This window comes from Mastomys coucha, unplaced genomic scaffold (genome assembly GCF_008632895.1).
Source record: "Mastomys coucha isolate ucsf_1 unplaced genomic scaffold, UCSF_Mcou_1 pScaffold9, whole genome shotgun sequence".
Classification (NCBI taxonomy): Eukaryota; Metazoa; Chordata; class Mammalia; order Rodentia; family Muridae; genus Mastomys; species Mastomys coucha.
Genome location: NW_022196915.1, coordinates 35,816,192 through 35,825,615, shown reverse-complemented (window position 1 = coordinate 35,825,615; position 9,424 = coordinate 35,816,192). Strand labels below are relative to the sequence as shown.

Below are 9,424 nucleotides of genomic sequence, written 5' to 3'. Positions count from 1 at the left end.
ATTAGCTTGACTGGGGCTTCTTTTAGTAGTGGATATCAGCTAATTTATTAGATATTTGGGTTTTTTAAATTATTGCATCTAAAACACAATTTGGCTTTTATGTGGACTTTTAAGTGTTTTAATGGCCAATCTGTTTATCAAAAATCTTCACCTTTTATAAGCTCCAAAGATTTAATATCTCTTCTTGTGATGGTAAAGAGTGTTTGTCCACTTAAAAAGTAACAACTAAAGTCATAAACCTGTACTTGGTAGGGAGCAAGTTAGCTCAGAGATGGAGATTTCCATCTTATATAAGCTTCGAGGCTGCAAGGTCTTACTGTGAGCCGCAGCTTGCCTGTCATCCTCATGTGTGTGAGATGTGTGAATATGTGTATTTAAAGGTATGGATATCATCATGAGTGATTGCTGTATGAAGCACCCGCTGCAGCACCTTGTATCTAATCAAGATAATTGTATAACCAGGTATTGTTTTCTTCTGCCAGGCATTATCATGTATTTACGCTGATGAAAGAGATACTCCAAATATGTCTGAATCAAGGCTACTGGGTAGAGTTCAGTTAGTGGAGGAATCGCCTAATATGAACAATGAGGTGGTTCAATTCCTAGCTCCCCCAACCCCACCCAGGCAGGCATGGTAGTACACTCTGTAATCCTAGCACTTTGGATGTGGATGTAGGAGAATCAGGAGAAGGTCAAGGCCATCCTCAGGTACCTAGCAAGTTTGCCAGCAGTCTGGATTATGAGAAACCCAGCCTCAAAAAGTAAATAAAATAAAATACCAGAGCTGAATCAATGTCTTGATGTCTTTAATATTCTCTTTTTTCCAGTCCCGTTCACTCCAGCCATATTTATTTCATATATGTGGGTACAGTGTCACTGTCTTCGGACACAGCAGGAGACGGCATCGGATGTCCATTATAGATGGTTGTGAGCCACCATGTGGTTGCTAGAAATTGAACTCAGGACCTCTGGAAGAACAGTTGGTGCTCTTAACCGCTGAGCCATCTCTCCAACCCTAATATTCTTTACTTATGGTAAAGAATATTAAAATTCTGACAGTACCTGACTAATACAGATGTAGAGGCTCACAGACATCCATTGAACTGAATACAGGGTCCCCAGTGAAGGAGCTAGAGAAAGGACCTATGGAGCTGAAGGGTTTGCAGCCCCTTAGGACGAACAACAATATGAACTTACTAGCACCCTCAGAGCTCCCAGGGTCTCAACCACCAACCAAGGACTGCACATGGAGGGGTCTGATTGTTCTGGCAGCACGTGTATAGTAGAGGATTGCAAATTCGATCATCAATAGGAGGAGAGGACCTCGGCCCTGTGAAGATTCTGTGCCCCAGTGTAGGGGAATACCAGGGCCAATAAGTGAGAGAGGGAGGGGTGGCAGGCATGGGGAGGGGGGAGGCAACAGGGGTTAGTTCTTGTTGTTTTTGTTTGTTTGTTTGTTTGTTGGAGGGGAAACTGGGAAAGGAGAAATTTACATGTAAATGAAGAAAATATCTAAAAAAAAAAAAGAATATTAAAATTGCCAGGTGATAAGCCTGACTTTTATAATGATACAGAGGAAAGAAATGCTTCCAGCACTGGCATCCTTGAACCCCCTGATGTCTAGCAGAGATCTGAACATTCTTGTGGATTCCTTTTCCTGTATCTATACCACCAATCCTTTCCTGAAGGTACTCAGGATGCCGGTCCAGGCAGCCTCCTCAAAATTCCAGTAGGGGCCGCTGTTGTCTAACACAAAGTATATTGTCTAGGTTTTTTTTTTTGTTTGTTTGTTTGTTTTGTTGTATTTTTTTAATTTAATTTTATTTTTTATTGAATTCTTTCTAAGCTTTACCCTTTTCCAAGATTTAATCTATTTAAATGGATAGTGGTTATTTTCTCTTAAGTTCACTATGAATTTAATCTCAAATTTAATACACTGAAGTGCTATATTATTCTTTTTTCTGCTCTGATTAACATAACTTTCCTCAAAATGTGTTCTGACTAGGAAGCAATATTGTTCAGGAACATGAATAATAATTTCATTGTTTTAAAAATAAGGACATATTTGATAACTCTGAAAAAATTATATGAAGTGAATTTTGATGAAGTTGGTTCTGGAATTAATCTGGGACTTTTGGAGAAACTGAATATACAAATTCTGCCTTGAAAATTTATTTTCTTTTTTAGCTGGGAGAGATGCATCCTATTTGCATTTTTGAGCCTGAGTAATTTTAATTCCATATTTATTGTGCAAGGCCAAGAGGAACATTTACTTTGTTTTCCCTGATTATTTATACAATTAATTCTTTTCAGCTACCCCATGAGCCATGAACCATAATATTATATTCCTTGCTAATACATTTTGGCAAAAGTATTAGTATTTAAAGTATTTACATGAAAATACAATACACTAATGTAATAACTCTCTTGACTGCATACATTGTTGCTACAAAGCGATCACCTTTATTTTAATACCAGTAAAATTCATTAAATGTTTCTCAGTTAGCTGAGCCACTTTTCCAAATGAACTAGCAAAGAAAAACACTGGCGTTGTACTGATGGCAGCTGAGTTGCCTGTTGGAGAGGAGAGAAACACGGAGAAGGGTTTAATCTTTATAGATGTGATGCTGACTCCTCCGGGATCGGGTGGAGTCCTGAGATGCTCGATTTCTCTTTAGTTCATTTCTAAGGAATGAGAGATTGGAAAGCAAAAGTCTGTAAAGCAAAGGTTTGTGCTCAAGGCTTTCTGGTGTTAAAAGTAGAATTTGGAACCCCAACTGAGTGAATCCTTTGAATTACAAACTTAATTTAGATACAGTAATATTTTATTTTTCCCCCCTCAGTAAAATTTTGCATCCTATTGTAAATTTAAGACCACATGAGTTGAGTTGAGTCCTAAATTAAATGTAGTCTTTTGGGGAAAAAAAAGATAAAATTAGCTTTGAGTTCATATTTATATAGCATAAATATAATATGAGCTTAACTTCTTTTTGAGTTCTAATATTGGCTAATATTAAAGGCACAAATATATTTTTTAAGATTAGTAATGACAATGCCTATTCACACACTGAAAGACTTGGTGTTCTTAGTAATAGACTGACTGTTAATTATTTTATATATGTTGTTGGGGCCTCTGATCCTAAGGTGTTTAATATTACTGATTCTGTCTTTTGGGTACCTTATGTGTGGTTACTTATAATTTTTTTTTAAAGACTTATTTATTTTATTATGTATTTATGTATTTTATTACACACACTGTAGCTGTCTTCAGACACACCAGAAGAGGGCATCAGATCTCATTACAGATGGTTGTGAGCCACCATTTGGTTGCTAGGATTTGAACTCAGGTCCTCTGGAAGAGCAGTCAGTGCTCTTAACTGCCGAGACATCTCTACAGCCCAGCTACTTACTATTTGTAAGAGTATTGTGGTGTGTGTGTGTGTGTGTGTGTGTGTGTGTGTGTGTGTGTAAACTCTGGTCATCAGGCTTGGTGTCAAGGCTCCAGAGCCGTCTCACCAGCCCCTAATCTGACAATGTCATACAAGTATACAACATATCTTGATCATGTTCACTTCCCATGCCCCAGGCACTCCCAACACATCTCCCACATTCATGGCCTCTTCTTTTTCTGCATAACCCACTGAGTTTAATAGTGCATGTGTCTATCATGTGGAGCCATTACCAACCTACCAGCAGCCACACCCCCAAATAAAAATAATGATACTCTCCTCCAGTGACCACCAATTGACAATGGCTCCTCAGCTAGGGATGAGGACTCATGAGCCCCTCCCCCTGACCAAAATGGAATATTGACTGCCTCGATCTTGATTCTGTATGAGGCTGCGAGCTCATGTGTGCAAAGCCACATCATGTTTGGACCCAGGGTTTCATCCCTTGCCTCCCCCATCCTCTAACTCTTACCGTCTCACATACTTTCTACACCTTCTTCCAAGAAGTCAGAACTGTGGTGTGATGACATGACCTAGTGTGATGTCATCTTTAAGTACAACAGTTCTTACATTCCTCTGGATTCCTCTTGCCTTCTGAGTGTGTGCAATATTGTCCAAAGGATTCTGAGTTTTCATAATCAGCGTCCCTTTCTGCTCTTCGGGGATGAAAGACTTTCTGCACTGGTTTCATGACAATTGACACATATGAGCAGATTTGGGGGACCTCGAATCTCAACATATGGAACTCAAATGTATTTCAACTGAAGTCAGGATTCTAGAATTCCAGTTATCTTCTCTCACTTTTTTCTGGCTTGCTGTGATTTCCCCCCTCCCCCCAAGAAATGTGAGGTAGTTTTGAGATTTGGGTGTTTATATCTAGCCTATTTTACCTCTTTGAAAATTTATAGATCTTTCCGCTGTTTTCTGAGTTCTGAAATGACATGTTTATGAGCCTGGTATATTTTATCTGTTGTGTTGGACACAAGCCAGGGCCTGTGGAATGTGAAAACTCTTCATTTAGTTTGGAAAATCTTCATGAACTTTTTAAAGAGTGTTTTATGTATTCCAGGCTTGCCTGGAACCCACTACATAGCCAAGGTTCACTATAAAGTCATGACAGTCCTGCTCCCACCCCCGCCCCCCACTCCAGGTGCTGCCACACCTGGCTCTTACGAACGCTTTTCTGTTGGTAGCCATCCCTCCATTCCTCTGTCATGGTGTAATTCTGACATTGGATTGTCTGTCTTTCCTCTATATTTGGTGATTACTATCCCCAACTTCTCTCTCTCTCTCTCTCTCTCTCTCTCTCTCTCTCTCTCTCTCTCTCTCTTTCTTCTTTCTTTCTTACTTTCTTTTGTTCTTTCTTTCTTTCTTTCTTTCTCTCTTTCTTTCTTTCTTTCTTTCTTTCTTTCTTTCTGACATTATCTAGCTATGTGGTCTATACTGGCCTTGAGTTTTCAGACCTTTGGCCTCTACTTTCACAAGAGCTGAAACTAGAGAGGCACAGACTAATGGGGGTTCCCTAGTGCTCTGATTTCAGAAGGGCTTGTCAAATTTTCTTCTACTGTACTTGGGCTTTTCTCTTAGACTCTTTATATATGTATGTGTATATATATATACATATATATATAATATAATACATATATAATATATATATGACATTTTTCTGAATGCCCATGTTAATTAGACTTCCCATTTCTGGAACTCGGAGTCTAATGCAGGTTTTCTGAGAAATAATTCCATTTCTCATTTCTCATTTCCTTCTATGTTCTTTATTTCTTCTAAGTTGAAACTTGTTGAGTTTTTTTGTTTTTTTCACTTGTTTTGAGGTAGTTTTTCTTTTTTAAAGTTTTTTTGAGAGTGAGTTGGAAGTTTTTCTCAAGACACTTAAGATTTCTTGTTATCCTGCCTGTTTCAGAGTAGTTCACCTAAAATCTTGGAAGATTCTATGCTTTGCATGAGCAGTGGGTTTGCTGTGGGCCAGTCTCACTGCAGAGTGGTTGGCTTGGCCTTATTATGGTAACTCAGTATTCCTAGGTGTTTCCTCTACACTCCTTTAGATTGTCAGAGAAGCAACTTTGGAGCTGCTGAGTGGTGTAGACTGCACCATCTGCTTCCAGGAGCCAAACACAAGAAGGAGGATGGTAAACGCTGACAAGCAGGTGAGCATGGATCACAAGTCCTCTCTTCAAGAGAGTGTGCATTCCACTGACAGTTCCTAGAGCTATCTCAGGTCACCCATTCATTTCTAATGCCCCCTTTCCCTCTTTTTATGGAATTGGGTTGTTTTCCACCAACTAAGAGAGACTGAAGTTAATGGTGTTCCAATTACGCCCCTTAGCAATTTTTCTAAAGTTCCTCTTGGTTTCAGCTTCATCTTCATATGCATTTTCATAAATTCTGGGGCCGTCAACCCCAGAGGCTTTGGGGGCATGATTCTGAGGACTGTCCACTCATCATGCTGATGCCCCTCCCCTTGGTGTGATGGACCAGTGGCCATTTCTTTAATTTCCTTCCTGCCAACCTTGAGCTGTTTTAAAGGAATAGTTATTCCTTTACTTACTCATTTATTGTGGTTCTAGGTATCAAACCAAAGGTGTCAAACATGCTGGGAAAGCACTCCATCTAAGCTGTATTCAAATCCTCCATTACCCCAACAAAACAACAACAATCACAACAAAACCACTGCCATGATTACAACAACCTCAAAACAAAATGAACCATTTCCTATTGCTTCTGTGCTTGGATAAGGTACTTTGGAGATATTTGCATATCTAATTACTTATCTGCTCTTTCAAGGAAAGTAATTGGATAATAGGATTGAGACATTCTCTTGAGTCATATAAGTGAACCACCAGCCAGCTGCCTATTTTCTATAAATTAAGGCCAAATAATTATTGTAATAATTTTGCCAGTTAGAATACAAAAAAAAAAATCCCATTATAAGTACTTTATGTACTAAGATTTCTTTAAAGATGTTTTAAATGGATGATGATGGTGGTGGTGGTGATGCATGTGTGTGTGTGTGTGTGTGTGTGTGTGTGTGTATGTGTGTACACGAGCGTGTGTGAAGGTCAGGGGCAGCTTCCAGGAGTCAGTTCTCTCCTGATTTAGGGATGAATTTATGGTGTCAGCTATGCTGCTGTTACTGTGAGGTCTCCTTAGTAAGTCTATAGTGAATTCTTGTGACTAGCCTTCAACCTGTTAGTGTCTTGTAACAAGCAATCCAAGCAGCCAAGGAAAACTAAAAGCATATTAATGTAAAATTATATGGTGAGATGTTAAAACACTAAGGTGAGGAATCCTAGTTTAAAATTTTTAGATATTGGAAAGTAGCTGACATTTTTAGATACTGCTTAGATCAAGGAAAATATATTTGTGAACCCAGATTGAGTTGTAGTGTATTTGACTTGGACTCATATTTCAAGATCATATTGGGAGCTTTTTCCTTTCGCTGCTGTGTCCACAGCCATGAGTATGCTCAGACTACAGAAGAGGCTTGCCTCTAGTGTCCTCTGCTGTAAAAAGAAAGTCTGGTCATGAAAGACCCCTGTAGGGAGACCCCCACTCAAGTCTCGAGAGGACGTGCACCCAAGGAATCATGAGAGACCATCTTGATGCAAACACATGAGGCAGTTTAATTTCGGAGCTCCGGTTTGACTCGTATCTCACACAGGAGACAGCTGAATCGACCACGAGGCTCAGGGGTTAGGGGTTTACATAGGAAAAAGATCTGGGGGAACAAAGGAATCAGTGTGACTATACATGATTGGCTAGTTCAAATATCAACTATATTACGTGCAGAACAGAGTGGAAAATTCCTAAGGTTGGTGTTAATCTGAGTCAACAGGACATTTGACCTTAAACCATATCTAGAGGACCAGATGGCCCACTACTCAGTGTCTGTCCAGACATGTCCTTGCATGTTTTTTTTCTATCTTTATAGTTTATGTCTTTTTGACCTGCTAGTTCTCGGGATGTCTAACAGCCTGCTTGCTTCTACCCAGGCTTATTTGGACATGCTTGGCCTTGGTCCACTGTGTTTTTCTGTAATTTTCTCACTAGCCAGCACAAGTCTCAAACCTAACTCTTTCATTCAGATCCCAATGAGACCAATGAAATCGCCGGAAGCCTGTGACTGTCCATTGCCCAGCTTGCTCCCGGAAAAACACCTTGGCCCGATGGAAGGGCAGGCATATGGGCATAGGGAAGAAGAAGGGTACCGCCAATGCTTGAATGCTCAAGAAGGTGACCTGGATGAGAAGGATGACGATCCTGCGCTGGCTTCTCAGGAGATACCGGGAATCTAAGAAGATTGACTGCGGTATGTATCACAGCCTGTACCTGAAGGTAAAGCGAATGTATTCAAAACCAAGCGGATTCTCGTGGAGCACATCCACAGCTGAAGGCTGACAAAGCCCGCAAGAAGCTACCAGGCTGACCAGGCTGAGGCTGGCAGGTCTAAGACCAAGGAAGCATGAAAGCGCCGGGAGGAGCGCCTCCAGGCCAAGAAGGAAGAGATCATCAAGACTCTGTCCAAGGAGGAAGAGAACAAGAAATAAAGCTTCCCCAGTGTCTGTACATAGTGGCCTGGCTGTGGCATCACATGGATCAGTCATTAAAATAAAACGAGCCTTAAAAAAGATCATATTGGGTCATTCTTAACTGTCATGGTCAATGCTATTCAGAGATAGTATTTACCTCTGGGGAGTATTAACTTATTAAGATACACACACATTAAAAAAAGGAGGGAGGGAGGGATGGATGGAGGGAGGGAGGGAGAGAGAGAGAGAGAGAGAGAGAGAGAGAGAGAGAGAGAGAGAGAGAGAGAGAGACCCATGGAGAGTTCAACAGGGACCTAGGGCAGGGGAGAGAGAGTCCGAAAGAGACAAGAGACAAGAGACAAGAGACAAGAATGAGAGCAAGACAGTTGTCTGACCAAGCTCCAAAAACTTTACTTCAGGAGAAAGCTTCAAGGGAGCGGGGAGATCCTGTGACAAGGGAGAGGGGAAGAACCCCCAGCAAGGGAGGGCTGGTGGCAATCTTCAGTTCCTGGAACCAAGGGTCACAATGTCCTCCACACCCACAAATATTCTATTAGACTACACATATTCTCTCAGGGCTGTAAGTGTAAGCTAGTAATTTTTCTCTAGGCCATAGTTAAGGCCATGGCTCCCCGCAGAAAGAGAAAGCTGGGACAGGTAGCATATGCCTGTACTCCCAGCACTTGAAAAGCAGAGGTGAGCCCATCAGGCACTTAAAGTCATCTTCCAATACATAAGGTATTTATGGCTAGTCTGGGACATATAAAAGCTTATCTTCTTAAAAAAAAAAAAAACCTACCATCAGTCAATGCAAAACTTAAGTAAATTTAGATCTACTAATCTTTTTCATGAGGCAAAACTATTTTTTCATACAGAGTTGACTCGGTTGCTCAAAGCCATCTTTTTTTTTCTAAAGTTCTGATCATAATGGATCCTGTAGCTACAAGGTTCTGGTCAGAATAAATCCTGTAGTGCTCTGTACATACATGTACAAGGGCATGAAGAAGCTTCTGCTATTAGTGAGAGAGGATGCACAGTGTTTGCTGTTTTAAAAAAACCGAGACCATATGCTTAATATGCTACCTTTCACATAAAAGCAGGGGAAGGAATAGAGATGATACTTTTATATGTGTTTATACGTGCATGAAGAATATTTTATAAGATTGCATTTTTTCAAAGTTAAAGATGAACTGAGAGGTAAGAAGTTGATGGAGAAAAATCTGGAGAAAACATTTTTGCTATATACATTCTTCTTAGGATAGCAGTTTTTTTTTTTTAAAGAAAGCTTAAATTAAAAATGTTCAACTTTGGGCTGGTGAGATGGCTCAGCAGTTAAGAGAACAGATTGCTCTTCCGAAGGTCCCGAGTTCAAATCCTAGCAACCACATGGTGGCTCACAACCATCCGTAACGAGATCTGACTCCCTTTTCT

At 40.3% G+C, this 9,424-nt stretch overlaps 1 long non-coding RNA gene across 1 annotated transcript; it reads right to left on the bottom strand.

The window, feature by feature from the left end:
- Window positions 1-2,440: 2,440 nt before the first annotated feature.
- On the bottom strand, window positions 2,441-4,272 carry LOC116084658. The gene is made up of 2 exons (XR_004116206.1): window positions 3,922-4,272; window positions 2,441-2,685 (listed from the first exon to the last, which is right to left on the bottom strand). It is a non-coding gene; the product is annotated as an uncharacterized LOC116084658 (long non-coding RNA).
- Between the last annotated feature and the right edge of the window lie 5,152 nt (window positions 4,273-9,424).